Here is a 23,433-nt window from a genome sequence, read left to right as displayed (position 1 = left end):
CTTCTGCTTGACCGGTGCTACTAGGCCAATTGGGTCGTACAGCCCGGCTACTTGGCTTAAGAGAGCCCTTCTAGTCAGTGGGTTTGGTGTTTCGGTTCTCACCTCTTCTTTGAGGAGATCTTTGCCAACTCTCATTTTCTTCTTTCTTTTGGAAAAGTTAACAGAGGTCAACATGTAGAGCTTGTCTTCGTCCACTTGGTAGCCGATGCCTAGAGCTTTGTTGTCTTCTTCCCTCATTTGATTTGGGAGAATGAAGGTTTTCCCTTGTTCCTCTTTTAGGACTTCCTTCTCTGTTCCTTTCCTCCCACTTTGCCCTGACCGGACCCATGGTTTGAGGAAGAAGCCTCCAGCTCCCAAAATCTCTTCAACTTTTGCAGTGATTTTGTCGAGTTGATCCAGGTTATTGTGGGAGGTCAAGAGGTCGTCCACATAACTGTCCTCTTCAATGACTCTGCGTTCATCTTCCAAGTGAACAAAGCTGGGCAGGCTCGCCGTTTCTCTCATAGCCAACTGAGCGATGCAACCAGCAGGTTTGTCCCCGATGTTGACTCTGGTGATTGCATATTCACTGATCTCCTCTTCTGGGCTGTCTCTCCAGAGGAATCTGTGTAGATGCATCTCACGCTGCTCCAGCCACACAGAGTTGTACATCTTCTTTATGTCTCCTAGAGCTGCATGCACACCTTCTCTGAACCGTAGCAGTACAGCTCTAATAGGGTTGAGTACATCTGGTCCCTTAAGAAGGATGTCATTCATGCTCACGCCTTTGTACTTCTGGCTGCTGTTCCAGACAATACGAACTGGTGTTGTCACTGAATGGGGGTTTGGCGCCACCAGGTGGCTCACATACCACACTGGTCCAGTCCACTTGTCAATGATGTCATCGGTGAGTTTTATGGCTGCTCCTCGTTCGACCATTTCCTGGATTTGGGTTGTGTATGCGACTTTCCAGTCTGGTTCTTTGCTCAGTTGTTTTTCCATCCTTAAGAAGCAGGCCTGGACTGCACTTTTGTTGTAGGGGAGAGAGACAGGATCTACGGTCCAAGGATATTTTGCATCCCAGTGTGGAGATGGGGTGTGAGCATCCTCCTCTTTGTAGGTGAGGCCTCCTTTAATGATTTCATACTCCCTCTCCTCTGCCAGGGTCATTTCTTTTCCTCCTGGTGGACAGTTTCCACAGCGACATCCTCCACATTTTGGTTCACATGCAGCTCCGATGCTGTCCCAGTGCCACCACTCAAGGAACTCACGGTTACTGGCAACTGTGAATGTCTCTTGATATTTGACTGCTGCTGTTCTCATGGAGCGAGCAAAGTGAGTTCTTGATTCATATGCTTCCACGTCCACCTCTTCATGCAGATCAGGATGTGCTCCGCCCACCGTCTTCCCCAGTGGACTCTCCCATAAGACACGGTCTCCAACTACTTTTACTCTTTGGGGAGCAAGTCTTCCCTCTCGGTGGCTTATGAGTAGTTCAACCTCTTCTGGCCTTTCCAGCTCTTCAAGCTTGACCTCCGGGAAAAACCTTTGCAACCTCTCTGGTTGAATCACTTGATGGACCTTGGCGATTTCATCTAGGCCGTAGCAGACTAGTTTGTGGGCTCTTTCAGTGCCTGTAGGAGTCTTCACTCTAACTTTGAGGAGGTATCTCTGAGTGTCCACCTTCATGGCCATTCCTCCAACCCCATGCACAATCAATGTTATCTTCTCTCCTCTCAACCCAAGTCTTTCAGCAGCCTTATGGGTGATGTAGTTTGTATCTGACGCTAGGTCAATCAATGTCCCAATTTTCTGACCAGCGTTTGCAGTGACTTTCATCAGCATCATGATGACAGGAAGCTCGGCGAGACCATTTCTTCGCAGTAGTTCAGACTGGCCGGAGGTTTTGAGTGCCACTGTAGTTTTGTTAGTAAAAGCCCTTCTGCCTCGATCTGCCATTTCAGAGGAGAGTTCAGACAAGAACGACTCTTGTTCCTCTGTGAGTTTGCCTTTGTTGCCGTCTCTTCCACCTCTTCCTTCTTCCCATCGAGGCTTGAATTCTCCTTTTGGGCAGAGGATATAGTGGTGGTCTGCAGCATTTCCTCCCTTCTTACAGTCTGCATTTCTGCATAGGAATGTCTCTCTGCAGTATGCAGTTCCGTCATGGCATCCGAGACATTTCCTGCATGCTCCCAGCTTCTTCAAGGCAGCCGTCTTCTCCGAAAGCTTCAGTCCCTTGAACTTCCGGCAAAAGAACAGTTTGTGGTTATGTCCACTGTCGCCACAGACAACACATACGTCAAGCTCTAGTCTCTTTGTGTTCTTTGTCGAGGCAAACTTTCTTTCATTCTTTTTGTCCGGGCGATCTGGCTTGTCAGTCTTCTCCACAATTCTTAGTTGATCAAGCCTCTCCAGTACGTCTTCCTGGTTCTTCAAATATTTCAAGAGCATGTCAAAATGGTTCTCTGCTGTGACATTGCTGCTGGGATCTACCATGAACATCAACCAGTCTCTCTTGATAAAGTCAGGTAACTTGCTTTCAATTGATTTGATCACAAGTGCGTTGCTCATGCCCCCAGAGTTGCCCAATTCAGTGAGATCTGACAGAGTCTTCTCCACAGTTTGTATAAGGTCGATGACCTTTCTTGGCTGGTTTCCTTTTACATATGGTATCCTGTCGAGCTCTTCAAGGATTTCCACAGTGATGCTTGATTTATTTCCATGCCTGTTCTCTAAGACTCTGAAAATGTCTCTGGCTGTAGTGTAGGTAGAAAGTCTGAGTTCTTTGGAGATTTTCTCCTCCACGCTGTCCAAGAGCTGGATCTTTTTAACTTCAGGGGATCCGGATGGCTCTCCCTGCCTTTGCAGGCTTTCCCAATCTTTTCTCCATCTGTGATATTCTCTCTTATTTCCAGAGAAGGTAGGTAGGGTGGTTGGCTTTATCCTCACCAACGGTGTCGTCGGATGGTGTGGTGCAACTCCTGTGCCTTGCTCAGCATTCCTCAGGCTGCGTGCAGATGTAAACTGAGGTTTCCTCATCTTCAGCCTGAGAAGGGTGTCTTCTAGCTTCTTGAGCCTCGCATTCAGTTCATCTCTGGATTCGTCAGGTATCCATTTCTCCCACGTGGACATTATAGAGATGGCCTTGTCTCCCATCTCGTCTGAGAGCGTTAGGTGCTGTTCATAGCACTCTAAGGATTCAGTCCTCACTGGCACAGTTCCTGCTGCTTCACTTACTTTCTCAGCTCCATCAATAGCTGTTTCCAGCTCATGTCTTCCATATTTGGACCACAGGATCAGCTGCACAATGTCTTTGATCTCTCCCATCTTTGTTTCGGCTTCTTTTGAAGTATGTTTGAGGTCGTCCTCTTCCTTCTCGTCAAGCCCTTCATCCTCAGGTTTTACTTCAGCCTCCAGCCCAAACCTGAATTCATCATTTGCCTCAAGCACGGCTCTATAACAGAGTGAGAGTGTGCTGAACTCATCCATCAGCTCGGATCGCAGCATGGTGTCTGCTCCTCTGGCAATGTGGTTGGCTTGTTTGGTGAAGCGGCGTTTTGCTGTGGTCCTCTCCTTCTTTAGTTCTTTGACCTCCGCCATATCTTCAGCCATCTTTCCCTTCCGTGTCAGCAGTATTGGGTCGAAGCAGTTTTATCCTCGTCCTCCACTGCTAGCACTTGGTTTTCAACTGTAAAGTCAACTCTTGCTTTCCACTCCAAAGGACATAAGGAAACAACTCCAAGTTCCAACTCCAAGTCACTTTTTATTTTCAACTTTTCAACAGTTTTAGTTGCAGTTGATTCTTGACTGGTTGGTTCTTCATATAGGTTGAAAACCTTCGAAAACAAAGAAAAAGGTTTTAACAATGCAATAAACATAAACAATAAACAACAATAACCATCTTTTCAAACCAATAAGTTCTTTTTAAACATGGTTGATTTTAAACATTAAATATATATTTTAAATAATCAAACGTCTTTTAACGATAGTGTTTACACAATGAATGCCAAAATGTAAAGTATTAAATTACCTTATAAAGTCGACATTTTAACAGTCTTAAATTAACTCGACATTTTAACCCAATTATTAAAGTAATTTTCAATGAATCATTTCTGAATTGTAACCTTTAATAAATGATTCAAGTTAGTAAACATTTGATTCAAGTCAAGTAAACATTTGGTATTTTAAATTGAATAAGTGAAGAAATATAGCTAATTTTAAGCTTGTAGATCAGCTCTGATTGAACAAGGCATTTTAAACCTTTAAACATGAGTCGACCTTTTTAGTAGTCTTTCAAATCCTTAAATCATTTTAACATTTCTAACTTGGTCTTAACTTGTAAAGATACTTTTAAACATAAATGAAAACCAACTCTCAAGCAAGTGAATGTGTAGACTGAAACAGTTGGAGCTACTAAACACACAATTGAATTAGCCTGATTTTAACCACATTTAAGCAGAAGTATAAATAAACAGTAGAATAAGTAGAACATAACCGACCATTGGCGTCTTTGGGGGTAGAACTCCTTGGGTCGACCTTCAGCTTGCTTTGTTTGTTTGTTCTGTGAGTGTCTCCACCACCTTCAGCTTGCTTTGTTTGCTTGTTCTGTGAGTGTCTCCACCACCAGCCTTTAACAGCTGTTCAATCAGCCAACGGCAGCCATCTTGCAGCTGATGCACTCTGGGAGATGTAGTTGGTAGTTGTCTGAGGTGTCTTGACATGCTCCACTCATGAGTTTTAACTCAACAAATATAACTGGTGCCCCTGCAATGGAGTTGAATGACTCTTTTGTCCCTGTACAATTATTAATTTAAGGTTTAAATTGTATTTAACTTTAATCTATTTAATTACATTTTTATATTTTATTTCTATGATGAGCTAATGTCAAAATGAGAATTTTTGCAATTAATGGTGATGCAGTGACAAGTCTAAAGGGAAACACAATCATATGTGTGAACATGAGCTACTCTCTCCCAAAGCCAGAAACAAGAGAAGACTCAAACTTGATGTCTGATCAGGTATACAGTCTGGAGCTGCTCCAAAGAATAAGAGACTGTTTGACACTGTTAAGACAAACAATACTTATTGTTGACCACCGGAAGTGTAACTCTTGTTGGTTTTGTTGTACACAATTTGTAGCACAATAGCTTTTGGATTTGGTAGAGTTGTTCATGTTCATTCATATTTTTGGACTGTTTTAGATCATAGGAGTAATAACATGTATGAATTCTGAAATTGTACATAATTCCCCTTTAACTTTACCTGGCTGGGGGATTAATGAAAAGAAAAAATATTAATCTAATACACAACATTAACATATTCACAGATGCACCCGTCGACAAGAAACCCCCAGGTTTCCCCAGGCAAGTCTTTCAATTGCACCAATTCAAAATGTAAATTGCAACTAAAATTAACTTACTGACAAGTGACAACCATTCTAGGGGGGGGTTGCTGAATTGGTTGATTTAAAAGTGAACTTGACCATCCTGTGTTGTCCAGTTGCAGTGAGATCTTGACATAACTCGACACTAATGTGAAGTGTAGTGTGTACTCTTTTAAATGACGGTCCTTGGCTTTAGAATTAGCTTTTTTTGTGTGCATGTTTTGACACTTTTATTTCATATCCAAAAAAGTTTATAATTTCCTTGAGCAAGACACTTGGAACAATGAACATCATGACATCATGAATGAGAATGAACATATCAAACCACAATTAAATGGTTACAAGTATGGACCTGTATAACTGTATAAACTAAGTGTAGTGCAATATCCTTGCCATTTTATGTAGCCATTAGAGAAATTACTGGTATTGATGCCTTAACCCATTTAACACAGTACACAGATTTTTTTCATCTGAAAGTCAATGACAAGTCACAGGTGTTTTGAAAAAGAATAAGAGGGGTGTCAGACCCACGGTTCCCAGCCGTCATACACGTGGCCGAGTACATTGGGGTCCATGGCTTGGTCCAGCAGACAGTCTACCTGCTGCTCCACTGAGAGGCCTTTCTTCCGCTCCACTGGGAGCATTTCAGGCTTTGCCCGAATGTTGTTCTCTTCACTCCCCAGAACCACAGACTGCATGCCCGGAAAGGATGGATGCTTCTCAAAGCCCAGTCTCAGCTCCTCACTGATGAAACAGAACAAAAACATTAAACATCAGCTTTTTTCCCTCGTCATTCAACAGCAAACCTTTGTTCGTTTGGTAAAGTGAGTGGAATCAGTTCGGACACTAATGGATTCACATTGTTTATTATTTCCAGTGTTTCCCCTTCATTGGTTCAGAAGTATTTGAACTACAAAAACTCATAATCTTGGTTTATTACAAATAAATAAATAAACAACAACAGTGATTATAGTTATATTAGTAAATATTATGACAGGTATGGTAGGGCTGTCCTCAACTAAAACCTTCAGTCAACTAAAAACGAACTAAGGGCCAACAGAGCACTCAAGCTGGTACTGGATTTAAAATTATCTTTATTAGCGTTTTTCACAGCTTTTTCTGGCCATGCAGGACCGACAGAGGAGAGAGGGAGAACGGGAGGAGAAGCAGGGAGGCAGTGTTAATTTTGGCAGCTATTTTAATTTTAGTTTTAGTCTTAGGCCCTGTTTAGACGGAAACGCTAGCAGGTGAATCCGCAAAAATATTTTTTTGGATGTGCCTTTCGTTAATACGGAAACAGCGTTTTTACGGGGTGAAACCGTAAAAAAGTGAGACCACCTTCCAGGGTGGAATTCCTAGAAACGATAAACCTTTGCGCTCTCATCTAAACTGTCAAACCGCATAAAACGATGACGAAAGGGTTGTCAAGGCTCTCGTCGCGTACTGCTTACATCACAGGCATGCGCCAGTAGCCTAGAAGCGTAAACAAAGCATGTCTGATTCTATCCATGGCGATCACCTGAAGGCTACATTGGCAGTACTTTTAAATACACAAGAATCTGTCCCGCGGCTATCACAACTATTATGACTGGACCCACTGCACGGAGAATTCCATCCCAAAACTAGTCTAAACGCAAAATTAAAAGTGAGACCGCAAGACGACTTTTGCGGTTTCTGTTCAGACTCTCTCCGTCTAAACGTAGCCTTAGTCATGTGTCAAATGCTCCTTTTTCGTTTTCATCATATTTAGTCATTGTACCCATTCTGCAATCTGCATTCTGCAATCTGTTAATAAAGTTTTCAATCAAAGTCACCTTCATTTATTTTTCGTTTAGTCAGTTTTAGTCAACTACAGGTCTGAGCATTTTAGTCTTAGTCAGTTTTAGTCTCGATTTTGTCTTTTTTGTTTTAGTCTAGATTTAGTTGCAGAAAACATTTTTGTCTAGTTTTCGTTAATGAAAAAAAGGCATTTTATTCTCTTGTAATGCAATTCTATGTACCGCTACAGTCAGTCAAATTCACATTAATTTCTATTGGGATCATAGATTCATGTAGACGCCCCTCTCCCCACTCCCCCCATAACGCAATGAGTTAAAGATGTAAACAGTTAAAGACCCTCACCAGTCTTAAAATAACAAAAACAGTAAAGTCAACCGAACGTTTCCACAGCCCATGTGAAGCAGACATGACCCCTGGTTGTACAAAAAGAATATATATATATACATATAGAGCATAGAAGTGCTCCACATATACACCATAAGACATAATCAAACCAATAGTTTTAGTCTTAGTCATGTGTCAAATGGTCCTTTTTGGTTTATCATATTTAGTCACCTTCATTTATTTTTCATTTTAGTCTTAGTCAGTTTTAGTCAACTACAGGTCTGAGCATTTTAGTCTTAGTCAGTTTTAGTCTCGATTATGTCTTTTTTGTTTTAGTCTAGATTTAGTCAGGGGAAAAAGCTTTGTTGACGACCATATTTAGTCATCATTTTCGTTGACAAAATTAACACTGCGGCAAATGGCCACCGGTACTGGGAAACGAACCCGGGGCGACCGCTTCGCGACTCATCGCGCTATATGGTGTGCTACTGGAGCACCCACGGTGGTACTGGATTAATAGCAATCCAGAATGTGCTTGTTGTTAGAGGGAGTAGCAGATACAAAAATGAAGGAGAAACACTTTTTAGAGGGAGTAGCAGATACCAGAATTAAGGAAAATCTATTTTTAGAGGGAGTAGCAGATACCAAAATTAAGGAAAACACTAAGGCAGCTCTTCTGGTAGCAACCTTTCTTTTTTAAAGCCTTTATTACTTAATGTGATGTTAATGATAATGTATAAAACAGTAAAAAACACATACACGCATATACTCACATATAGGAAGCAGGCATACACACACACACATAGCCGCCTGGCCCTAAGAGCACCGGGAGCGGCTGCTCTATGACTATTGAACTTGGGGGAGCAAGGATATGATCTTGCTCCACCACTTTTTGATCATATGAAAAATATGATATACCCCCCCCCAATATATAAATCTAACCATAAGCCCATAACTACGTAATTTCAATCAAATTAATAATACGCAATGACACTTAATAACACGTTTTTAAGTTTCCAAAGATTGCGAACCCCCCCCACCTGCCCCATTATGGTTTGATCCAGTTCCTCCCATCTCCAGCGCGTAGACCTTGGCTCACTGCCTCACAGCGCTGCAGTCTGGCTGCACGAGTCAGTGTAAATATCAAAGCCCACAGAGTGTGTCATAATATTGGTGGCAGGCAGGCTTTTCCAGTAAGTTGTTCAAATAAAAGGATTATGTTAGACATAAGTTACTATTGAGTGGTAGTCGAACTTCTACGGTTCTACCACGCAATACATAAAAGTGTTTCACGGTCCCGAATTGCGATCTGGTCATACGGTTTCCTCGAATAAATAATAATAACGTTTCCCTATCTGGTTGGCGTTAGCTTTAGTGCTAGCCGCTAGCTAACGTTATCTAGATATGTGGTGTGAGCTCAGCTGGATGACGTTGACTTCATTTCCAAACGTTAACGCTATCGCTATCTATATGGCAAACGAGCAGGGCCGGATTAACGACGGCCGCGGCCCGTGGGCCTATAGTGACGAGGGGCCTCCATTTTTTTTTTTTTTTTTTTTTTGAGATCGATGTCATGATTGTGCACTGCAGACTCAGGGAGGAGGCAGAGAAGGAGAGAAAGAGACACAAGATTTACAGGTAATGGAAATATATCTTTTTTCTCTTTCTTATTAAAAACTTGGCCTATTTGAAAGGAGATTGATTTAATAAAAAATGAATGAGCGAAAAATCAATATACAGTGTATATACAGTATAATATATTATTATTATAGTAATTGGCTATCATACTGCAATATAAACTGAGTTTTATAGTGAAAAGAGCAGCTTTATTGGTCAAGATTGAAGGCTCTATATTGCAGGAAATTGCACGTACAGGTTCATTACATTTAAAAAAAATTCTGCCACCCCTTGCCTGTCAAAAAAAAAAAAAAAAAAAAATTTTAATAAAAAAAAAATTTAATAAAAATTATATTCTTGCACCCCCACTTTCAACTATAACTAGGCGGCCATGCTTATACACATATCCGAAGCATAAGCTCTCACTTACACATATAGGGGATATACACATACATATGGGACACACACACATACATAGCTGAGACACACATTGTGACACATACATATACACATCTGAGATATACACTCACACACATGGCAGAGACGTACATGGATACGAGACACACACAAAAGGTAGGGTCACAGTCACGTATCTGAGAAATGCACACATACACATATGAGACATACACACATACGTGAGACACGTACCCACATACACATATCTGAGACACACATTCATACACGTTCTCACACACACTTACATACATCTGAGACGCATCCTCTCACATGCACTATGGAGAAAGATGGCATCCCGATAGAGATGCAGCACGTAGAATCGGACTACATATAACGTATGTGCATCTTGGTTATATATGCACAATATATAGTAATGTTTTTTTGTTTGTTTTGTAAGTACTTTTTTTATATCCATGTCCGTTTTTGGTATGTCTGTATAAGTCTTTAGTATGTTTTATATGACAATACGAAAAAGAAAAAGACAAATCTTGGATTTTGCATATTATGCTGTTGAAAGATGTCTCTTGAATATATATATATATTTTTTTTATTGATCTTTTTCCCCCTCCTTTTTCCTCCGATTTTCTCCCATCCCAATGTTAGTCGTTATGCCAATTCCCAATCCCCTTCCTGGTCGCTGCGCACTTACCCCCCACAGTCGGTCTGGGAGAGTGGAGGCTATCACGTGCTTCCTCCGACACACGTCCAGCCAATCAACCGCTTCTTTTCACCTGGCAGCGCGGATTCTCACTGAGAGGGCGTAGCGTGTGGAAGGATCACACTATCCCACTTAGATCCTATCCGCGCTTAGCAGGCGCCCCGACCGAACTGTAGGAGTCGCCGTTTACAACGACCCGGATCCACCCCGCCAGCTTCTCCCACCCTCTAATACTGCCAATTGTATTAGTGTGAACGGCCAGCCAAGCTGGTGACAACCCCGGAGCTGTGAGCTGGATTCGAACAGGCGAATCCAGCCGCTCCGGGGTTGGTGACGAACGCAATCTCCGTTACGCCACCTGACCGCCCTGGTCTCTTGAATATTTGTAAGATTTGTGCAAAAATATCAATAAATAAAAATAAAAAAAAAACAGTAATAAAACATGTTTCGGCCAACACTGGCCTTTGTCAGGGCAAACAATGTCATGTCTTTCTTCTGACAAAAGGCCAGCGTTGGCTGAAACGTGTTAGTTTATAAGGTTTTATAAATTATCTGGCCATTTAATAAAAGTGTTTTAATCATTTTTATTCAACTCAATTCTTAGTCAACTATGACCCATAGTTCTTAGTCACGTATCTGAGAAATGCACACATACACACATACGTGAGACACGTACCCACATACACATATACATTTACATTTACATTTAGTCATTTAGCTGACGCTTTTATCCAAAGCGACTTACAAGTTCTGTGCGACAAGACAGCAAGAAGGGTATAACTCTATCAGCTGAGTAACAATGTTCATCAAGGTGTTGCGTGTTACAGTGTAGGTTAGTTTATTAGGACAAGTGCATGACATTAAGGTTAGTTGGGGTTAGATTTTTTTTTTTTTTTTTATCATTTCAGATAATGGTTGAAGAAGTGAGTCTTTAGTCGATGGCGAAAGATTGGACGGGATTCGGCTGTCCTAACTGGGATGGGTAGTTCATTCCACCATTGTGGGGCAAGGACTGAGAATAGGCGGCTTCTCTTTGATGACCCTCCGGGAGCTTGGATAGGAGTAGATCTGAGGCGGCCAGAAGATGCAGAGCGTAGGGGTCTTGAGGGTGTGTAGTTAGAGACCATTGACCGGAGGTAGGCGGGAGCGGTTCCCTTTGCCGCACGGTATGCTAGGTCGAGGGCCTTGAAGCGGATACGTGCAGCAATGGGGAGCCAGTGCAGGTCCCTAAGAAGTGGGGTGACATGGGCCGACTTCGGTAGGTTTGAGATCAGGCGGGCCGCTGCGTTTTGAATGAGTTGAAGAGGCTTGGTGGCAGTGGCCGGGAGGCCAGCTAGCAGTGCGTTGCAGTAGTCGAGGCGGGAGATGACTGTTGATTGGACGAGGAGTTGGGTGGCTTCTTTTGTCAGGAAGGGGCGTATCCTTCTGACGTTGCTCAGGAGGAATCTGCAGGTTCTGGTTGTCGCTGCGATGTGAGCAGAGAAGTTCAACTGGTCGTCGAGGACAACACCAAGGTTCTTGGCGGTCGGCGACGCGGTCACAGCTGCATTCTCGACTGTGATGGAGAGGTCGGTCAGGGGGAGCCCTGGGGGACACCCGTCCGGAGGGGGCGGGTGGCCGACAGAGTCCCTCTCCATGACACTTGGTAGGAGCGGTCATTGAGGTATGATGTCAGCCATGTCAGCGCAGATCCAGCCACTCCCATTCCTGCGAGGGCCGCGAGGAGGATCTGATGGTTGACTGTGTCGAAGGCTGCAGATAGATCTAGGAGAATCAGGACAGAGGAGAGGCCTTTCGCTTTTGCTATGTGAAGTGCCTCTGTGACCGCAATGAGGGCCGTTTCTGTGGAGTGGCCAGTCCGGAAGCCAGACTGATTGGGGTCTAGGATGTCATTCTGTAAGAGATAAGCAGTAAGTTGGTTGGATACAGCACGTTCAAGTGGTTTAGAAAGGAAGGAGAGAAGAGAGACAGGACGATAGTTGGCTATGACGGTGGGGTTCAGGGTTGGTTTTTTTATGAGGGGCGTGACTCTGGCTTGTTTTAGGGAGGTGGGGACCACCCCCGAGTTGAGTGAGGAGTTGATGGTTGCAGTTAGGAATGGGAGGATGTCCGTGCTATGGTCTGGAGGAGTGGGGAGGGTAGCTGGTCCAGCTGGCATGTAGTCGGACGGTTCGACGTTACCAGTGTCAGGGTCTCGGCTTCTGTAATGGGAGAGAAAGATGACAGAGTGAAGGATGAGGTTCTCGATTCAGCGTTTGGAATGGGTGGGGGTTGGGAGAAGGAGCTGCGGATGTTCTCCACTTTTTCCTCAAAGAAGATCGCAAAGTCTTCGGCAGAAAAAGATGAGGGAGGAGGAGGTGGGGGGGGGAGTGAGGAGGGAGGACATGGTAGCATGCAGTTTGCGAAGATTCTTGGCAGAGGCCTCGATCCTATGGTGAAAGAAAGAAGCTTTGGCATTAGTAATGGTTTTGGAGAATGTTAACAAGAGGTTGTGATATGTGTCGATGTCAGCAGTGAGGCGTGACTTTCTATACTTCCTCTCAGCCGCTCTCAGGACCTGTCTTTGTTCTCTCACTGCATCCGTCAGCCATGGACTGGGTGGGGAACGGCGGGCAGGTTTCCCAACGAGGGGACAGAGCTTGTCGAAGGAGGTTGCAAGGGCTGAGAGGAGGGTGGAGGTTGCCATCTCTGTGGGGAGAGCAGAGAAGGTGTCACTCAAAGGTAGAGCGGATATTATGTCAGAGGAGAGGGTGGAGGGGGATAGGGAGGGCAGGTTGCGTCTGAGTGAGACGGTTTGAGTTGGGGTGAAGACTTTTCGGTTAAGCATGAGAGTTAGTGAGAAGGATATGAAGGAATGGTCAGATACATGTAGGGGAGTTACCGTGGTGTTAATGATGCTGGAGTTACGGGAAAATATGAGATCCAAGGAGTTGCCTGCTTTGTGGGTGGGAGGCATGGCAGTGGGAGTCAGGTCAAATTGTTGTAGGAGGGAGACCACTGGGACCGACTGAGATGAGTCAGGCAGGTTGAAGTCGCCCAATAGAAGGAGCGGGGTACCATCTTCCGGTAAGGAGCTTAGAAGCATGTCCAGCTCATCTGTGAAGTGATCGAGGGGACCTGGAGGGCGATAGAGTGTAACAATGGTGAGATTGAAAGGATTAGAGACAGATACTGCATGATATTCGAGGGAGGAGAGTGACAGTTCTGGGAGTTGCGTTAGGTTTGTAGCCCATGAAGGAGATGTCATGAGGCCAGTGCCTCCACCCCGTCTGGAGGGTCGAGGTGTGTGAGTGAAGTTATAGTTTGTAGATAATGCTGCAGGTGTTGATGAGTTATTGGGGGTTATCCAGGTCTCAGTTAGAGCCAGGAGCTGCAGATTTAGACTATGGGCGTAGGCAGTAATGAAGTCAGCTTTCTTGACTGCTGATTGACAATTCCATAAGCCTCCCTGTACTGTGACAGGTGTATTAGTGGCTGTAGGAGGGTAGGAGAGATTAGCCGGGTTGCTAGCAAACTGGCGTGGATGGGTTGATTCTGTTCTTGAGGAGCAGATTGTGGATATAGGTATGAGGCACATTGTGGTGTCAAGAGTGGTAGGAGGAGGTTGAAGGGGGTAGGGAGGAAGCGAGATAGTAGGGAAATAGCAGAGTGGGAGGGAAATATGGGATTATGGTGTACTTAGCACTGGGTGGATCGGTGGATCCCTCTGCTGAGAACTCAAGGAAAACTCCTCCTCTTTGTCCCTCTTCATTTCTCGACGCTTCGCTGACGCTAAGCCAGCAAGTCTTTAAATCACTATCACTAATTACTGATGAGTGACACCTGCAGCAAAAGGCCACACCTCCAGTTTCTGTCAGCTGGGTGAAACTAATTACAAACAATTTCCACAACACAATTTAGTCACACACTTCAAAATGATGTACACAGTATTATTCAGTTAAAAGATCCTACCCTCTCTGCTGTTGTCCTCAGAATGAATCCAACAGAGAAAAAGCTGGTATTTAAGCAGAAAAACTGTCACAAGTGCCCACTTAACTACATGCACAAAGGCCACACCTCCAGTTTCTGTCAGCTGGGTGAAACTAATTACAAACAATTTCCACAACACAATTTAGTCACACACTTCAAAATTATGTACACAGTATTATTCAGTTAAAAGATCCTACCCTCTCTGCTGTTGTCCTCAGAATGAATCCAACAGAGAAAAAGCTGGTATTTAAGCAGAAAAACTGTCACAAGTGCCCACTTAACTACATGCACAAAGGCCACACCTCCAGTTTCTGTCAGCTGGGTGAAACTAATTACAAACAATTTCCACAACACAATTTAGTCACACACTTCAAAATGATGTACACAGTATTATTCAATATCTGAGACACACATTCATACACGTTCTCACACACACTTACATACATCTGAGACGCATCCTCTCACATGCACTATGGAGAAAGATGGCATCCCGATAGAGATGCAGCACATACTTGAATGACAAATGGACTAAGAGGGGCATCCCTGACACAATTTATAAACTTTAACAGCAATGTATATAAAAACAGTATGCACATGAAAACGGAGGCAAGACTGTGTCCCACAATATAAATTACCTGCTTCCGTTTCAACAGCATTATAAAGACCATGGCGATGTACCTGGTTATAATAGCAGGGTTGGCTCCCTCTAGTTTCCTCCTGGCGAAGTTGACCTTCTGCAAGGGGTACCAGTTGATCACTTTCACGTTAACACACTTGGTCCAGGTGCCGCCCTTCTTCATTTGTTTCAGCTCAAAGTTCTGGGGGTTAAAAAGCACAAAGCATGCATACAGGTAACATCTGTTCCTCCCTCCCCATCAACCTGGACCCCCTGCAATTTGCATACCGCCCTAACAGGTCCACGGAGGACGCCATAGCCCATGTGCTGCACACAGCAGCATCACACCTGGACAAGAGGCAGGGGAACTATGTGAGAATGCTGTTCATCGACTACAGCTCAGCATTCAATACCATAGTCCCCTCCAAACTCATAGCCAAGCTCAGGGACCTGGGCTTGAACTATGACCTCTGCCAGTGGGTCTTGGACTTCCTGACGGGCAGACCCCAGGTGGTAAGAGCAGGCAACTGCACCTCCTCATCCATCACGCTCAACATAGGGGCCCCCCAGGGCTGTGTTCTGAGCCCCCTCCTCTACTCCCTGTACACACATGACTGCGTGGCACAGCGGAACAACAACACAATCATCAAATTTGCTGATGACACAGTAGTGGTGGGCCTGATCTCTGCCAACGACGAGAGGGCCTACCTGGAAGAGGTAGAGAATCTGTCACAGTGGTGTCAGGAGAACTGCCTCTCCCTGAACATCAGCAAAACAAAAGAGATGATTGTGGACTTCAGGAGGTCGGGGGTCAAGGACTACAGCCCCTCAGCATCGACGGGGCACCGGTTGAGAGAGTGAACAGTTTCAAGTACCTCGGAGCCCACATATCCGAGGACTTGACATGGACCACACACATTGACAGTGTTGTGAAGAAGGCACGACAACGCCTCTACTTCCTCAGGCGCCTAAGGAAGTTCCAAGTCAGTCAGAAGATCCTTAAGAACTTCTACTCATGTACAATAGAGAGCATCCTGACTGGCAACATCACCTCCTGGTTTGGGAATAGCACTGCACAAGACCGTAGCAGACTACAAAGAGTGACACGTTCAGCCGAACGCACAATTGGAGGGGGGCTTCCCACCCTCCAGAACATTTACAACAAGCGGTGCAGGGGTAAGGCTAAAAGAATCATCAAGGACTCCAGCCACCCGAACAACTGCCTCTTTGAACTGCTGCGGTCAGGCAAGCGATACCGGAGTCTTAAGGCGAGCACAGAAAGACTCAGAAGAAGCTTCTATCCCCAGGCCATCAGGCTGCTCAACGAACAATAAACACTATGCAACAACCATCAAATGCACACAGCACACACACCCACACACTCACTTAAACAAACAACACACTGCAGCACCCACTCTCCACACTTTAGATCACCGAAACACACTTTACACTTTATATTTATTGGTAAAGGATTTGCACTACAACTCCTACACCTTACTGTAAATTGTACCTAAATTGTACCTCATCCCATTTCTGCTCTGCACTATATAGTATTGTATATTAGTACATTGCATAGTATATTGTATATTGTATGGTAACTCAGTTACTTCTATTCTGCATCGAACATTGTACATATGTCTATACTGAACACTGTGACCTCTATTTTTACTTCTATTCTACATGCTATACTATTTTATTTCGTACTTATCTTGTCTAGCACAGTCTCTGGAGCGTAACAGTAAGAAGCATTTTGTATAAAAGTATTCTGTACTTCTGTATGACAACTATTAAAGAAACTTGAAACTTGAACTTGAACTAATATGGACAACCTATGTGAGTGTTTAGGTTGTGTGCACTCACAATAGGACTACGGCCTCACAATTAGGGCTGAGCCCAAATGTTTGAACGTTCGGACCTTCGTGCGTTACGTTGGCATTCGAATTCTAAATCAACATTAGAATAAATATTTTTTAATAAAACTTTTTTTTATTTTAATTTTTTTATATATATTTAATTTTTGTGTCTATTCATTCTGTTTAAACCAATGGGTTTTTTCTTCACAGTTGCAGATAAAGATTAGGCTACACTAATATTATAGTATTAAAACTGATGAGTTATACCGGTATTCATTAAAGAAAGTTGATTTAATAAAAGAAAAGACTAATTTAATCAGATTAATCACTTTATTCAAATTGAGGATTTAGTTTGAGGATATTTATAACAATTATTTTTTAAATATATATATTTTTAAATATATTTTTTTATTATTATTTTTTATTCAAAAATAAGGTTCGGACATCTACCTCACAATATGACTACTACCTCACAATAGGACTACTGCCTCACAATAGGACTACTGCCTCACAATAGGACTACTACCTAATAGGACTACTGCCTCACAATAGGACTACTGCCTCACAATAGGACTACTGCCTCACAATAGGACTACTGCCTCACAATATGACTACTACCTCACAATATGGACGACTAGTTAGTAGTTACCTTCCAGTCCAGGGAGGGCTCCTTGACAAACACGTCCATGGTGTTGAGCAGCAGGTCTGGCTCCGTCCTGTAGGCCCTCAGAGAGTGGACCATGACAGTCTGGATCAGTGCATGTGAGCGGATCGGTGCGGGCGAGAAATCCACTCTTCGCTCTAGACGGCTTGTTCCGCTCCGCTAATCGCTCATGTTGACCCCGCCCCCAAGTCGCTCTCCGCTCGCTCACCGCTCACCTTGAATCGAGCGCTCCCTGCTCCACATCGCTCGGCAGAATAATATTTCTTTTTTGGAGCATGATGTAAATTTGCTTGATTTAACCAAACTACAACAGTCTACACCCCCTGGGCCCCTTAACAATTGTTTGTATTGAGCCGTATTGTAATTCTGCAATGTTAAATAACGTTGTTTATCCATTCACTAGCTCTACTAAGCGATGATAGCTAGCCTAGCCACAATGCTATGGTCGCTGCCATTCACGTTAGCATGTAAGCTAACGACAACAACAATGGCGGCACATACTTTTTCTAACAGGATGTGAGTGACGGTTCACCCTTCTCATTGGTTGAAAATGGCCTTCATGTTTGTACATCGCCACCTGTTGCTTTGGCATTGTACTACATGTATATTACATCAGTGTTAAACCACTGTGAGCGGCCCTGTTGAGATATATGTTCTCATATGTTGAAAATGGGATCATATGTTATGGTTGTTATGTTTTGTGTTAAAGTGAGTAGCCTAGACGTTCATATGCATGTGTTGTATTGGAAATGTGGTGCAACTCTATTCTAAGTCTTGTGTTTTGTTCTTGTACTTGCACTACGTAAAAAAAGACATGACGATATGACGCAGTGGCGGGAAGCCGAGCACGTATATCTAGCTGTCAGCTGTCATCAGTCAGCTGTCAGTGCGCACAGGGGTGAAAATGGTGTGTCACAGCTGGGAGTGTTTGTGGTGTTTGTAATGGAGGAGAAGTTTGGTTCACTTATTGTAAATAAACTATTCACATAAAAGAAACAAAACGGATCATGCGTTCTTTGTGTGGATAAATACATATGATAGGATATGAGTCATGATGACAAAGAAACAGAACCCTCTACATTGAACAACACTGATGACGAAGAAACAGAACCCTCTACATTGAACATGGAGAGCGAAGGAACAGGAAACTCTACAGGTTATGGGCCCAGGCGTGGTGGTACCACAGGAGGACGATGGCAGAGATTAGTTTTCGACGGAGATGAAAACAATTACGAGCTTTGGGAAGTGAAGTTTCTCGGCCACATGAGAATGATGGGACTAAAAGACACGATACTCTGCACCAGTGAGGACGGTCCAGATGACAACAAGAACGAAGAATGCTACGCAGAGCTAATACAATTCCTGGATGACAAAAGTCTATCGTTGGTTATGAGAGAGGCGACAGATGACGGCAACAAAGCACTCGAAATACTACGCAAGTCAGGGTAAGCCAAGAATTATTGCCCTGTACACAGAACTAACGTCACTGAAGAAAGAGTCTGGTGAAACGGTGACAGATTATATCATTCGAGCTGAAAAGGCAGTAACTTCCCTAAGAAATGCAAAGGAAGTTATTAGTGACGGGCTAATTATAGCCATGATTCTAAAAGGACTTCCAGATACGTATAAGCCTTTTGCCATCTATACGACACAGAGCAGTGATGAACTGACGTTTACCCAGTTCAAGAGGAAACTACGGAGTTACGAGGAGACAGAAAAGTTTGACACTAAAGAAAAATCAGACAATGTGATGAAAGTAAACGTATCATCAGTGACGTGTTACGGATGCGGAGGCCGTGGTCATATAGCAAGAGAGTGTCGGCAAAAAGGAACCAGTGTAGCGAAGTGGTGTAACTACCATAAAAGTTCTACACACAGCGATGATACATGCAGGAGAAAACCCCAGCAGAGAGATGACGCAAAACAGACGGCGGACAGACAAGAACGTGAAGAACATACATTTGTATTCACAGTCAGTCAAGGATTCCTCCCAGACACTATCAGAAAAAACTGACTAATGGTAGACTGCGGAGCTACATCCCACATCATAACAGAGGAAAACAAGTTCACAAGATTTGACGAGACATTTGACCCAAAGTCACACTACATGGAACTAGCTGACGGGACCAGGATGAACAATGTGGCAATGAAACGAGGCGACGCAGAGGTGTTCCTACAGGACTCGGAAGGAAGATGCGTCGGAATAACACTGAGGAATGCGCTGTTCATCCCATCGTATCCACAGAGCATACTCTCCGTGCAAGCAGCCACAGCAGACGGAGACAAGGTGACATTCCAAGAAGGACAGAACCTGGTCACCAACAGAGATGGCGCTGGATGTGAATGACGGTTCACCCTTCTCATTGGTTGAAAATGGCCTTCATGTTTGTACATCGCCACCTGTTGCTTTGGCATTGTACTACATGTATATTACATCAGTGTTAAACCACTGTGAGCGGCCCTGTTGAGATATATGTTCTCATATGTTGAAAATGGGATCATATGTTATGGTTGTTATGTTTTGTGTTAAAGTGAGTAGCCTAGACGTTCATATGCATGTGTTGTATTGGAAATGTGGTGCAACTCTATTCTAAGTCTTGTGTTTTGTTCTTGTACTTGCAGTACGTAAAGACATGACGATATGACGCAGTGGCGGAAAGCCGAGCATGTATATCTAGCTGTCAGCTGTCATCAGTCAGCTGTCATTGCGCACAGGGGTGAAAATGGTGTGTCACAGCTGGGAGTGTTTGTGGTGTTTGTAATGGAGGAGAAGTTTGGTTCACTTATTGTAAATAAACTATTCACATAAAAGAAACAAAACGGATCAGGCGTTCTTTGTGTGGATAAATACATATGATAAGATATGAGTCATGATGACAAAGAAACAGAACCCTCTACATTGAACAACACTGATGACGAAGAAACAGAACCCTCTACATTGAACATGGAGAGCGAAGGAACAGGAAACTCTACAGTTTCCAGAGTGGATTGGAGCAGAGGAGAACTCTCGCTCCGGACGTCGCGCCGACCCATTTTAAAACCCACTTTGTCGCTCACGTCAAAACCGCCCGCTCCGCTCCCCGCGCCGCTCACGCACCACGCCGCTCACATGGCCTGCTCTGGATTAGGCCAGACTCCTTCATGGGCTGCTCTGGATTAGGCCAGACTCCTTCATGGGCTGCTCTGGATTAGGCCAGACTCCTTCATGGGCTGCATCAGGTTTAAAAACGGCCTGGTCAAGCGGAAAGGCATCAGCTCTGGCACCAGCAGGAACTTGTGTGTGTGAGACGCAGTGTTGTACAGTCTGTGCCGACCAACTGGCCCCGGTATTCACTGACATCTTTAACCTGTCCTTGGAACAGGCTGTCATCCCCACCTGTCTGAAGAAGTCCACCATCATCCCTGTACCCAAAAAATCTACGCCCGCTTGCCTCAACGACTACCGCCCTGTAGCCCTCACCTCCATAGCCATGAAGTGCTTTGAGAAGCTAGTGAAGGGCTACATCTGTTCCTCCCTCCCCATCAACCTGGACCCCCTGCAATTTGCATATCGCCCCAACAGGTCCACGGAGGACGCCATAGCCCATGTGCTGCACACAGCAGCATCACACCTGGACAAGAGGCAGGGGAACTATGTGAGAATGCTGTTCATCGACTACAGCTCAGCATTCAATACCATAGTCCCCTCCAAACTCATAGCCAAGCTCAGGGACCTGGGCTTGAACTATGACCTCTGCCAGTGGGTCTTGGACTTCCTGACGGGCAGACCCCAGGTGGTAAGAGCAGGCAACTGCACCTCCTCATCCATCACGCTCAACATAGGGGCCCCCCAGGGCTGTGTTCTGAGCCCCCTCCTCTACTCCCTGTACACACATGACTGCGTGGCACAGCGGAACAACAACACAATCATCAAATTTGCTGATGACACAGTAGTGGTGGGCCTGATCTCTGCCAACGACGAGAGGGCCTACCTGGAAGAGGTAGAGAATCTGTCACAGTGGTGTCAGGAGAACTGCCTCTCCCTGAACGTCAGCAAAACAAAAGAGATGATTGTGGACTTCAGGAGGTCGGGGGTCAAGGACTACAGCCCCCTCAGCATCGACGGGGCACCGGTTGAGAGAGTGAACAGTTTCAAGTACCTCGGAGCCCACATATCCGAGGACTTGACATGGACCACACACATTGACAGGGTTGTGAAGAAGGCACGACAACGCCTCTACTTCCTCAGGCGCCTAAGGAAGTTCCAAGTCAGTCAGAAGATCCTTAGGAACTTCTACTCATGTACAATAGAGAGCATCCTGACTGGCAACATCACCTCCTGGTTTGGGAATAGCACTGCACAAGACCGTAGCAGACTACAAAGAGTGACACGTTCAGCCGAACGCACAATTGGAGGGGGGCTTCCCACCCTCCAGAACATTTACAACAAGCGGTGCAGGGGTAAGTGTAACTGAGGGGTACAATTCCCTGACTGTATTACTAGATATGATACTTACTACCACTACCTTTGTACTTAATATTCGGCCACCCAGTACACGGCATAAATATATTATCATGAACACTCTCACGTAGATGAAACGGATCCAACACAAATGTACGAATTAGAAACAGGTCTTTATTTCTACACAGCGATGGTGTGTAGAATAAGCACTTAATCACTTAATTACATTTATGAATGGAAATAGTATGCACTTTTATGGCAAGGAGTATTCGTCGGTATATCAATAGAGAATGTCCAATCTCTGAAGGCGCAGGTGGTAAATATACGACCTGGAATAGTTAAGGAATAACAGCAATGATACTTTAATGATTATAAGACTGGATACACTAGAGGGGGTTAATCCGGTCGCTTGTAAGCCGACAAGAGTAGGAGGGGGGGGGGGGGGTAGAATCCGGCTGCCTCGTCCGGCCAAGGGTATCCCAGGTGAACCCACTGTAGTGCCGTTCAATGCGCCGGCGATCCTTGGACCACAGATGAAAGCAGGTGGACTCTTTGTGGGCCGGCTCTCTCCGGTCCACGGGGGAGAGACGTGAAGCGACCTCGTCTTGCAGAGCGTCTCCTCACCTTGCGTCCTCTCCAGGGGGGGGGGTTCCAACACACGGCAGTGTCGGGGGTCTTTATCCATGGAATAATCAAAGTATCCAAAGCATAATCCGTGCCTGGGAAGGCGGGCTGTCGTCGGTAGAATAATCCGGTATACAGGTCCACTCGCTCGTCGGCTCTGGGGCTCCTCGGGTGCAGCTTCACATAGGGTCAACCACCCTGGGTAAGCAGCCAGTTCTCTGCCCGAAACGATGGGGTACTGACTACGGTAGTATTCTCACCGCACGAAGCACTATATATTAACAGACTATTATTAGCTTAATAGACTACGTCCAACTCGACGATATAGTGCCAAATATGACTATTCAAATATTAATATACACGATGTCTCAATACCGATGGTAGGCGAACTTGGCCTTACTCCCACACGTGGCGTCGCGGGGAGGCTTTACGTCTGTGACTCTATTGGAGGGTAAGAAACTGTACTGAAAAGAAAGTCCTACTTTAGTAGCGCAGTATATATACGCACTATGAACAAATAGTCCCATTAGTGGTGCGGTAGCCAAATTCCTACGCGGAACTAGGACTTGTTCGTACATGTCGAGCGGTACGTTTGAACTGGGTCTGAGGGGTATGGCAGCCTGGCACCAAGGTCTCGACCAATAGTAGAATGGAGACTATTATGGGATGTTCAGTAGGCTAGAATGGATATTCAATGCATATTGTACAAGGAATATACAAGGGATATCAGGGAATATTAGAGAATATACAAATACAATTAAATATATATATATAAATAAATATATATATTCGGTTTAATCTGGCCCTTCACAACAGTAAGGCTAAAAGAATCATCAAGGACTCCAGCCACCAGAACAACTGCCTCTTTGAACTGCTGCGGTCAGGCAAGCGATACCGGAGTCTTAAGGCGAGCACAGAAAGACTCAGAAGAAGCTTCTATCCCCAGGCCATCAGGCTGCTCAACGAACAATAAACACTATGCAACAACCATCAAATGCACACAGCACACACACCCACACGCACACACTCACTTAAACAAACACACTGCAGCACCCACTCTCCACACTTTA

General features: G+C 44.5%; 1 long non-coding RNA gene across 1 annotated transcript; it reads right to left on the bottom strand.

Moving 5' to 3' along the window:
* Positions 1-6,076: 6,076 nt before the first annotated feature.
* Positions 6,077-17,356, bottom strand: LOC311238388. Its single transcript, XR_014620357.1, has 3 exons — positions 17,284-17,356; positions 14,844-14,983; positions 6,077-6,106 (listed from the first exon to the last, which is right to left on the bottom strand). It is a non-coding gene; the product is annotated as an uncharacterized lncRNA (long non-coding RNA).
* Between the last annotated feature and the right edge of the window lie 6,077 nt (positions 17,357-23,433).

This window comes from Notolepis coatsorum (assembly GCF_963971535.1).
Source record: "Notolepis coatsorum genome assembly, chromosome: 12".
NCBI lineage: Eukaryota > Metazoa > Chordata > Actinopteri > Aulopiformes > Paralepididae > Notolepis > Notolepis coatsorum.
This window is presented reverse-complemented; position numbering and strand designations above follow the sequence as displayed.